A 9223-nucleotide genomic window follows, 5' to 3' on the forward strand; every position below is an offset into this window, starting at 1 on the left:
TATGTTAAGGCTTGTTTTGTGTCCTACTGTGTGGTTTATCTTTGAGAATGACCCACATGTGTTTGAGAAGAATGTGTATTTTTCTTCTTTGGGGTGAAATGTTATACAAATCTCATATAGTCCATTTGATCTAGAGTGTTGTTCAATATTGCAATATTTTTGTTATTTGTTGTTTGGAATATCTATCCATGTTGACAGTGGAGTGTTAAAATTCCCTACAGTGACTATACTGCTGTCTATCTCTTTCTTAAAGTCTTTCAATATTTTCCTTATATATTTAGGTGCACCTATATTGGTACATATATGTTTACAAGAGTTTTACCTTCTTGATGGATTATTCCCTTAAGTATTATGAAATGACATTCTTTGTCTCTTGTTAGTGCCTTTGTTTTGAAGTCTATTTTGTTTGATATAAGTATTGCTACCTCAGCTTTTTTTTTTTCATATCCATTTGTGTGATTTTTTTTTCCATTTCTACATTTTCAGCCTGTGTAGATATTTTATTCTGAGGCAGGGTCTCTTGTAGACAGCATATATGTGGGTCATGTTTTCTTACCCAGTCTTTTGATTGGAGCATTTAATCCATTTACATTTAAGGTTACTATTGATTGATACTTATTCATTGCTATTTTCCCTTTGTAGCTGTGTTTCTCTCTCTCCTTTTAGTTTCTTCTTCTTCTTAAAGCAGTCACTTGGGCAGATCCTGCAGGTCTGGTTTGGTGGAGCTGTACTCTTTTAGCTTTCTTTTGTCTGGGGAGCTATGCCTTCCATTTTAAATGAGAGCCTTGCTGGTTAGAGTAGGCTTGATTGCAGGTCTTTGTTTTTCATTACTTGTATTATTTCTTGCCAATCTCTTTGGCTTGTAGTGTTTCCATTGAGAAGTCAGCTGATAACTTTGTTTGAGCCCCCTTGTATGCTACTAGCTGTTTCTCCCTTGCTTCCTTTGATATTCTCTCTTTGTCTTTAAATTTTGCCATTTTGATTGTAATGTGTCTTGGAATGGTGCTCTTTGGGGTGATCTTGATTGGGACACTCTGTGCTTCTTGGACTTGCATGACTTTTTCCATCACCAAGTTAGGGAACCTTTTCATCATTATTTTTTGAAACAGGTTTTCTATCCCTTGCTTCTTTTGTTCTCCTTCTTGTATCCATATGATGCAAATATTATTATGTTTCATGTTGTTCCAAAGCTCCCTTACATTATTTTCGTTCTTTTTTAGCCTTTTTTTTTTTCATTTTGTTGCTCTGAGTGTGTCTTTTTTTTTTTCTACTTTGTCTTCTAGCTCACTGAATCAGTTCTCTACTTTGTCTAGCTTGCTATTAATTTATTCTAGTGTGTTCTTAATTTCAGATATTGCATTGTTCATTTCCATCTGGCTCTTGGTCAAGATTTCTATGTCCTTTTTCATGCTGATGTGGGTCCCACTAAGTTTCTTGTAGTTCTCAATAATTTCCTTGAGCTTCCTTGTAACTATTACTTTGAACTCTATGTCTGATAAATTCCCTCAGTTTCATTTAGCTCTTTTTCTGGATATTCTTCCTTTTCTTTCATTTGGGGGTTGCTTCTATGTCTCCTGTTTTAGTTGTCTCTTTGTGTTTGTTTCTATGTATTAGATTAATTTGTTTTAACTCTGTCTTGTGGAGTAGCCTTGTGTGTTAGGAGTCCTGTGGGACTCAGTGGTGGAGACTCCTTGATTTTCTGATCTGGATGCTAGAAGGATGAGCTCTGTGTGGGTTATGTAGACTCTTCTGCTGTATTTAGGTCTTGATTATTACCATCCTGTTTGTTGGTGGGAGCCCCCATCTGTCTGGCTGGCTAAGAGGCTCAACCACCACCATGTGCTAGCAGAACAAAGCAAAACAACACCATCATGAGCAACACCCCTGTTCACCACAGCAATATCAACAACAAGAGAGCAAAAATAACAAAAGTGAAAAGACAAGTGGAGTAGTAGGGAAAGGGGAAAAGGAAAAGGAATATAAGAAGACCAAAAGAAAAAAAAGTGATTATGAGAGGAGAAAGGGAAAGAGAAATACTACTTGTAATGAATTGAAAGAGGAAAATGGGGAAATGGGATACAGTAAAAGTAACAAAAATATGGAGAGAATGGAGAGAAGAAGGGAACAGTGGAGTACTATAAGATAAGAGAAGAATAGGAGAAATGAAAGAAAAATTAGAGCACCAAAAATAAAAGAAAAAGAAAAAATAGATAAAAGTATGAATAAAATATCTATGAAAAATGAAAAATAGCTAAGATAAAATAAGAACCAAGTGGATTTGTCTAAGCACAGTTTAGATCTTGCCTTCTGGTTTCTTCCTTTGGATACTTCTCTGATGTCTGAATCTGGTATAAACCAATGTCTGGTGTTGTCCATGTCTGGCCCTCAGCCACCTCTTTAAAGCTACAGGTGATCCACAGCTTGTGGCTGATTCCTCTGGGCTTGGCTGCTCCCAGGTTGGGCCAAGCTGCTCTGCAAAGCTGGCATTTATCAACACTGAGTCCAGGGATATGCTTAGTGCTTTGGTATGTCAGCAAATGTTCTTCAGGATCTACCTCTGCCAGTCTCTGCCTGCTGGCCTTCAGTCAATCTTAGACTAGTAGCAGACCAGACTATTTCTGGGAGAGCCTCTAGTATAAACAAAGGCTGTGACTCCTGGATCTCCCAGGAGTCTGGGAGGTGCCTTTCAGACTTCAGGGAAGATGGAAGGTTTGTTTCCTCTCCCTGAAGCCACTAGTCTGAATCTGCCAGGGATTACCTCCCTGTGCTTGGCAGGGTAGTGCCCCTATTAGGGTTCCTGAGCCCAGATTTTGGGTCTGCCCGATGCCAGAAGTATGTTTCTGTGGCTTTCCTATGAAGGGAAGGACCAGTCTATTTCCCATGATAGTGTATGGATTGGTTGCACCCTACTGCCAGTCTCTGATGACCCCTGAGTCTGTTTATGTTGCTGTCTCCTCATCAAGAGTTAAGATGCAGGATGACAGAGAAGGCAGGGGGGAAAAGGAAAAAAAGACAAAAAAAAAAAAAAACCCCAGAATACCAAGACGGAACAAAACTGGGAGGTGGAGGTCACGCTGGATTGGAGTACATATATCTTTTTGAATTTTGGATTCAAATTAGTGTTTTGGATTCAAATTTAGTGCTTTGGATATTTTTTTTATAAATACCCCAAAATAGGATTGTTGGGTCATATGGTAGTTCTACTTTTAATTTTTTGAGGAAACTGCATACCGGCTTCTGGAAGGGCTGCATCAATTATATTCCCATCAATAATACACTAGAGTATAATAAATTTTTTTGAACTCTGTATCTGGTTTATTGCTTGCTTCTATTTTCTTTAGTTCTTTTTCTGAAGTTTGTTCTGTTCTTTCACTTCATCATGTTTCTTGGTCTCCTCATTTTGCTCCCTCTCTGTGTTTGTTTCTGTGTATGAGGTAGATCTGCTATATCTCCCAGTATTGGCAAGGTGATCTTATATAGTAGGTGTCCTGTGGGGCCCAGTGGTTCAATTTCCCTGATAACCTAATCCAGGTGCTCCTGGGGTATATGGTGTGGGTTTTGTGTGCTTTCTTATTGTAGTTCAGCCTTGATTGCTGATAGCATGTCAATGGGTGGGACATCAGGCTGACTGGCTGTGAGGAGCACTTGTGCCTACTGTGAAGGGGCTATTGTGTGAGGGGCTGATCCCACAGAGCTTTAATGGGCTCTCATGTCTGCCAAACCCACCATTTGTGGATGTCATTTGTGAAGTTAATTGGGTGGTGTTCTGGTGTGGTCTGAAGCTGGCCATCAGTTGTATTGGTTCTGACACCTCCTGAGAGGGTTTCTGGTGTAGGCTCAGGTCATCCTCTTCCTATACCCAGCCTGGGGCCCCCAGTAGGAGCTATGAAATGATCTGTGGTAGGTAGCTGCATGTGCTGGCCTTTGGAGGTACCTGGGAGGGGTTACATTGTGAAGTGAGTCTGGTTGCCACTAGTGCCAGGCTTCGGGCCACTTAGCAAGAGGTATAAGGGCATGCCAAGGCCAGCTGCTGCTTGTTTGGAGTTTGGGAACTTTGAGAGGTTTCTGGAAATACCACAGTTCAGGCAAGGCCTGTGGTTTATGTGAAACAGCTGCTAAAATGTGTCTGGACTAGTCTGGTGAATTGGGTGGGGCCAGGTCTCAGGGAATCAGCAGAGTGGGGTGAATGGTGTTAACCAGGTTAATGGAAACTCAGATTTGGTGCCTGCCTGAACCTGTTGGCTGTGTGGGGGGAAGGCTTAATAAAGGGACAATTGTGCCAACCAACACTTCAGTCCTACTCTTTCAACCCTTGCCCTGAAGCCAGACAATTTAGTTCTTCCCCATATGTCCCTGGCACTTTTCGAACTGCTGTCCCTTTCCTGGAGCTAATGGTGCATGTGGATAAGTCCATGCTCAGACCCTTTAAGACACGGGCATCAAACTCATTTTCACCAGGGGCCACATCAACCTTGTGGTTGTCTTTAAAGGTCCAAATATAATTTTAGGACTGTATAAATGCAACTACTCCTTTAAAGTTTAGTGAGAGCTCGGTGCTGCCGCTGGGTAGAAATGTGGTGCTGGGCCAGATAAATCAAGGTGGAGGGTCGGATTTGGCCTTCGGGCCTTGTGTTTGCCACCTGTATGTTAAGAGGCCTGGATCTGCTGCAGCTCTATGTCTCACCTTAGAGGAGTCCCCACTGATTTTCACAGCCAGATGATGCGGAGACTCCTCTTTCTGGCTCTGGTACTCCAAGCTGGGAACCTGATGTGGTGCTGGGACTCTTTTCTCTTCAGAGGGTATCTCTGCAGCTGAGATATCCCTCCTGATTCTTAATTGGCACATGTGGGTGCGGTGGTTTGAGTCTCCACCTTTCCTGCCAGTCTTGATGTGGCTTCTTTATATCCTTAGTTAGAGGACTTCTGTTCAGCTAGTCTTTGGATGGTTCTAAATGATTGTTGTTCTATAATTTAGTTGTAATTTTGATGTGGGTGTGGGAGAAGGCAAGCACAGCATTTACCTACTCTGCCATCTTTACCCCAAGTATAACTTCCTTGCAAGTCTTTTTGTTTCAAAATGGAGTCTGCTCAGAGGCATAGGATGGACCAGCTGGCTGCTCCTTCCCAATCTTGTATTTTAAGGAAGCTAAGGTATTTTCTCCCTTCAAGTGGTTTCCTCTTTCATATGAAAGTGATTGGTGATGGAATTGCCAGGCCCCAGCAATGGGTAGATGAGGCTACTGGACCCGTTGAATCAGGGGAGGCTTCCAGGAGGAAAGAGCTTTTAGTTGCCTCATGGAAGAAGCCTGGGAGGAGGCTTCAGTTTGGCTGATATGTGGGAGAAAGGGTTTTGGTGCAGGTTGGCTGGCAGCCCATGCTTAATCTGCAGAGGCAGAATTTACCCCAGCTCCATAAGGATCCTTTTCTGCAAGCCACACCTGCCAGCCCTCCTTCCATCTTAAACCTTGCAAGGGATGGGGTAGGGGCTGCAGTAAGTCAAACTCCATAATCACTTTATATAGGAAGAAGTGTTGCAGGAGGAAGGCTTAGAGCTATACTAGAAGGAGAACAAAATAAGATAAAAGATGAGTACTTGAAAGGATTCATGGGATCCCTTTCTTTCAAGGCCTTTCAAATTGAAGAGGTTTCTCTGCTTTCAGGCTCCCCTTAGCCACAGTGGTGGATAGATGGCCTTTGGAGTCTTCTTTGCCAGTTGGCATGTGACACATAGGCTCTGCAGACCATCAGGAAATGCTTTTTTGTAGAACCTGTACAACTGGATTTGAGGTTGGAGAGAGGCAGGACCCAGGTAGATGAGGTTGAGTGTAGTTAGGCACTTTGGTGGGAACAAATAGAAGAGCCTGCAGATCTTGGAGCAATCACTTTCCCATACATGGTCCTCAATGCCCACATCAGACCTCATTATTTGAGCAGATAGAAATCCTTGCTCTTAGTTCAGCCTCAAGGCTGACAGGCATGGTGTAGTGGTGTGAGAGCTGTAGCCAGTCCTAGAAGAAAAATTATTTCTTTGGCTTCTTTCCTTGAGAAGGTTTGTTCAGGCCTTGAACTTTGGGGATACCCAGGAACCTCTACCATCCACCAGGCATTTGGAAGGATCAACTTTCCTAAGGAAGGAAAGGGTCTGGAGCCCCTGCCCAGGAGGATCAAAAGATGAGTCAACCAGCATTCAGCCAAATAAATATCTGCTGAGTCAAATTCCATAGCATGTCAGTTTGGCTGGGGAGGATGCTTTCATGGCTGGGAAGTGAGCCATGCTTAGCCTGGTCTGAGGCATAGGCCTCTCTCAGCATGTTCTGGGCTCTTCCTCCTCTAGGTTGCTCCAGTTCCTCACACTGAGTTCTCTTCTTCACTGTTCACACCAAATTCAAATAATTAATTCACTGGTTTGCTTTCCCACTGAATATGAGCTCTCCAACTCATTAATGACTATGTGATCAGTCCCTTGTTTAGTGCATGACACCTAGTAAGATGCTCAAGAAATATGTGTGCGTAAATAATCAATAACATTGGGTGGTCTGAGCGAAATGCCTCTGAGTAAAACAGACAAGGATGTTACAGGGGTTCAGTGGAAGGAGCCATCACTGTTGTCCTGGGTCCTAAGAAAATGCTTGTGAAAGACATAAATTAGCCTTGATTTCCACTACCTTGAAATCACTTGAACCTGTTTTCCTCACTTAGGACAAATAAGGGTGGCATTTTCCAAAATTGATCTGTTTTCTCTCCTATAATCTAGTAATCTACTTCATCATCTCCCAGTATTTTGTGATATGCTGGAGCTGACTCCCAATGGCTTGGGAGAGCAAAGTGTGCTCATCTCTTCCCCACACACCTTGCATTGATAGCTTGAAATTGCTCACCATGAGAGACATTGGCAAACACTACAAACCAGTGCTTTTTCACCCTGGAGGAGACAGTTAGCAAGTTTTATCAGCACACCACCTACCAACTACTTATTCATGTCCTTCTTTCCTTTCTTTTTCATTTTTTCTTATTTATTTATTTGTTTGTTTGTTTATTTATAGAGAGGGGAAGGGAGGGAGAGAAAGAGGGAAAGAAACACCAATGTGTTTCTTTGTTGCTTCTTGAATGCCCCCTACTGGGAACCTGGCCCACAATCCTGTGCTCTGATTGGGAATCGAATGGGCGGCCCTTTGGTTTGCGGGTTGGCTCTCAATCCACTGAGCCACACCAGCCAGGGCCTCTTCCATTTTCTTAACTTTCTCCTTCCCATCTATCTTTCTTCTCTCTTCATTTCTGCCTTTTCCCCTTCCTTTTTTCATTTATCTTATCTGATTTGCCAACTATGTATTCATTCACCTATCCATCCATCCATTCATTCATCTATCCATCCACAAATGTTTTCTGAGTATTTACTCTTTGTCAGTCTATTCCCAAGGCTCAGGATTATTTCCCAGACTTCTGGAATACAGGTACATTAACTCTAAGGACTAGTCGAGGCCTCCTAATGCAGCACCTCAGACTCAGCCAGCATTGGTGTTGGGTCCATAAACAGAACACTTTGGTTTTCCTCTTTTGCTTCTTCTTGGCTTCTCTGCTCTTTCCTCTTCATAGCCTATTCTTTCAGGGTTGGGAGATACTATCAGGAGAAAAAGGGAGCATATCCCCATCTAGGAGACCAGGGCAGTACTGTTCTTTCTTTACCTTTCCCTCATGCCTCTGGCCAGAGCCCAGTGGAATTGGGTCTGACTGTTAGAGAAAGGATTCCTGACCCTAGAAGGCTGCCTGCATGAGCTCTTAGCCAATGACCAGTGAGTTAAAATAAAAGGTGGCTCCTGTGGAGCCCCAGAACAGAGGCATCAGGCAAAAGGAATCCCCATTATTAATCTAGCACTCTATACCGCCAATACCACTCCACACCTCTTAAAACTCTGATTGATCTGTGAACCAAGCTTGTCTCTGCTTTTGTTCCCAGGGATGTTATTGCAAGGATTAGCAGGATTAGCTGTTCAACCTGGTGAGCCAAAGGGGCAGGGACTCCTGAGGTTGACCTGGATTCAAAGAGAAGGGAGGGAAACCCACTACTCTACACACCGCCCAGAACCTGCCACCCAGGCACACCCACCTGCTGTTCTGTCCCACCCAGCCCATCTGGGAAGAGACACAGCCCTTTACTCAATAGGGAGGCTTCCCGGGGCTATGGCAGGGGATCACAGCCTATAAGTGACCAGATGGCATATCCTGGCAAGTGATCCTGCAGGTAGTCCAAGAAAGAAAAATACTTTTTCTTACTTTTCTTCCTGAGCTCTGCATTCATATAATAGTCATACTTGAACAGCTCACTTCTGAAATAATCTGAGTTCCACACTTCAGTGGCCTCTTTTTGGAGGGTATTGTCTGTGGCCTGGCTCAGAGAGGGTGGGCAGGTTTTTTTCTGAGTCACACAGCAAACCACTTACTGTGGAGACAGAGGAGAATTAGTGTTTGGGCCCTGAGGACCCAGCCACCTGGCCTGGCATTGCTTGCATTTCCTCATAACTGTTGCTCTGTCTTTTAGATCCAAGCAAGCTCTGACCTGCTCTAACAGAAAATAATGTAAGGTCTGTATGTATTTTGTTAGGGCTGCTGGGACAGGCATGGCTTTCAGAAGCCATATTACATTGAAATATTTAGGTGGCTCCATGATACCCTTACCTAAAGAAGGAAATTTAGCCTCTCAAAGGCCTAGGGTTCAAATCTTAGTTCTGCCGATTGATTTAGGTCAGTGAGGTATCTTAGACCTTAGAAAAACTCAGTTTTCTCATCTATTAAATAGGGATTATTGAACAGGTCATGTACCTAGGACAGTGCCTGGAAGTTGGCAAGTTGGGTTAAATAATCAGTAGCCACTTCATTCCAGATCCTAAAATCCATATCAAACTGAACCCATCATTCCTGTTTATGATGAGAAGCAATTCTACTATTCCAGGGCAGGGAATGTCTCCTCTGGAATCCAGGCCCACAAATTTCAAAGCTATTTGGCTTGTATGACCCAATGAATAGTCTCCATGGGTCTCTTCAGACACCCCAGCTTTTACCCCAGGGGGCCCTCAGCTGAGCAAAGCCTGCCAACCTGTGAGGATAGAGGCTCCCCCACTTCTCTGATGAGAAAAAAGGTGCATGAAAAGGAAACAGCCCAGCTGGTTGCTTAGCTGTGGAAAATAATTAAACTGGGGAAGAAAAAAACACTTCTCCTGAAAATCAA

Source organism: Phyllostomus discolor, chromosome 6, assembly GCF_004126475.2.
Source record: "Phyllostomus discolor isolate MPI-MPIP mPhyDis1 chromosome 6, mPhyDis1.pri.v3, whole genome shotgun sequence".
In the NCBI taxonomy this organism is placed as follows: Eukaryota; Metazoa; Chordata; class Mammalia; order Chiroptera; family Phyllostomidae; genus Phyllostomus; species Phyllostomus discolor.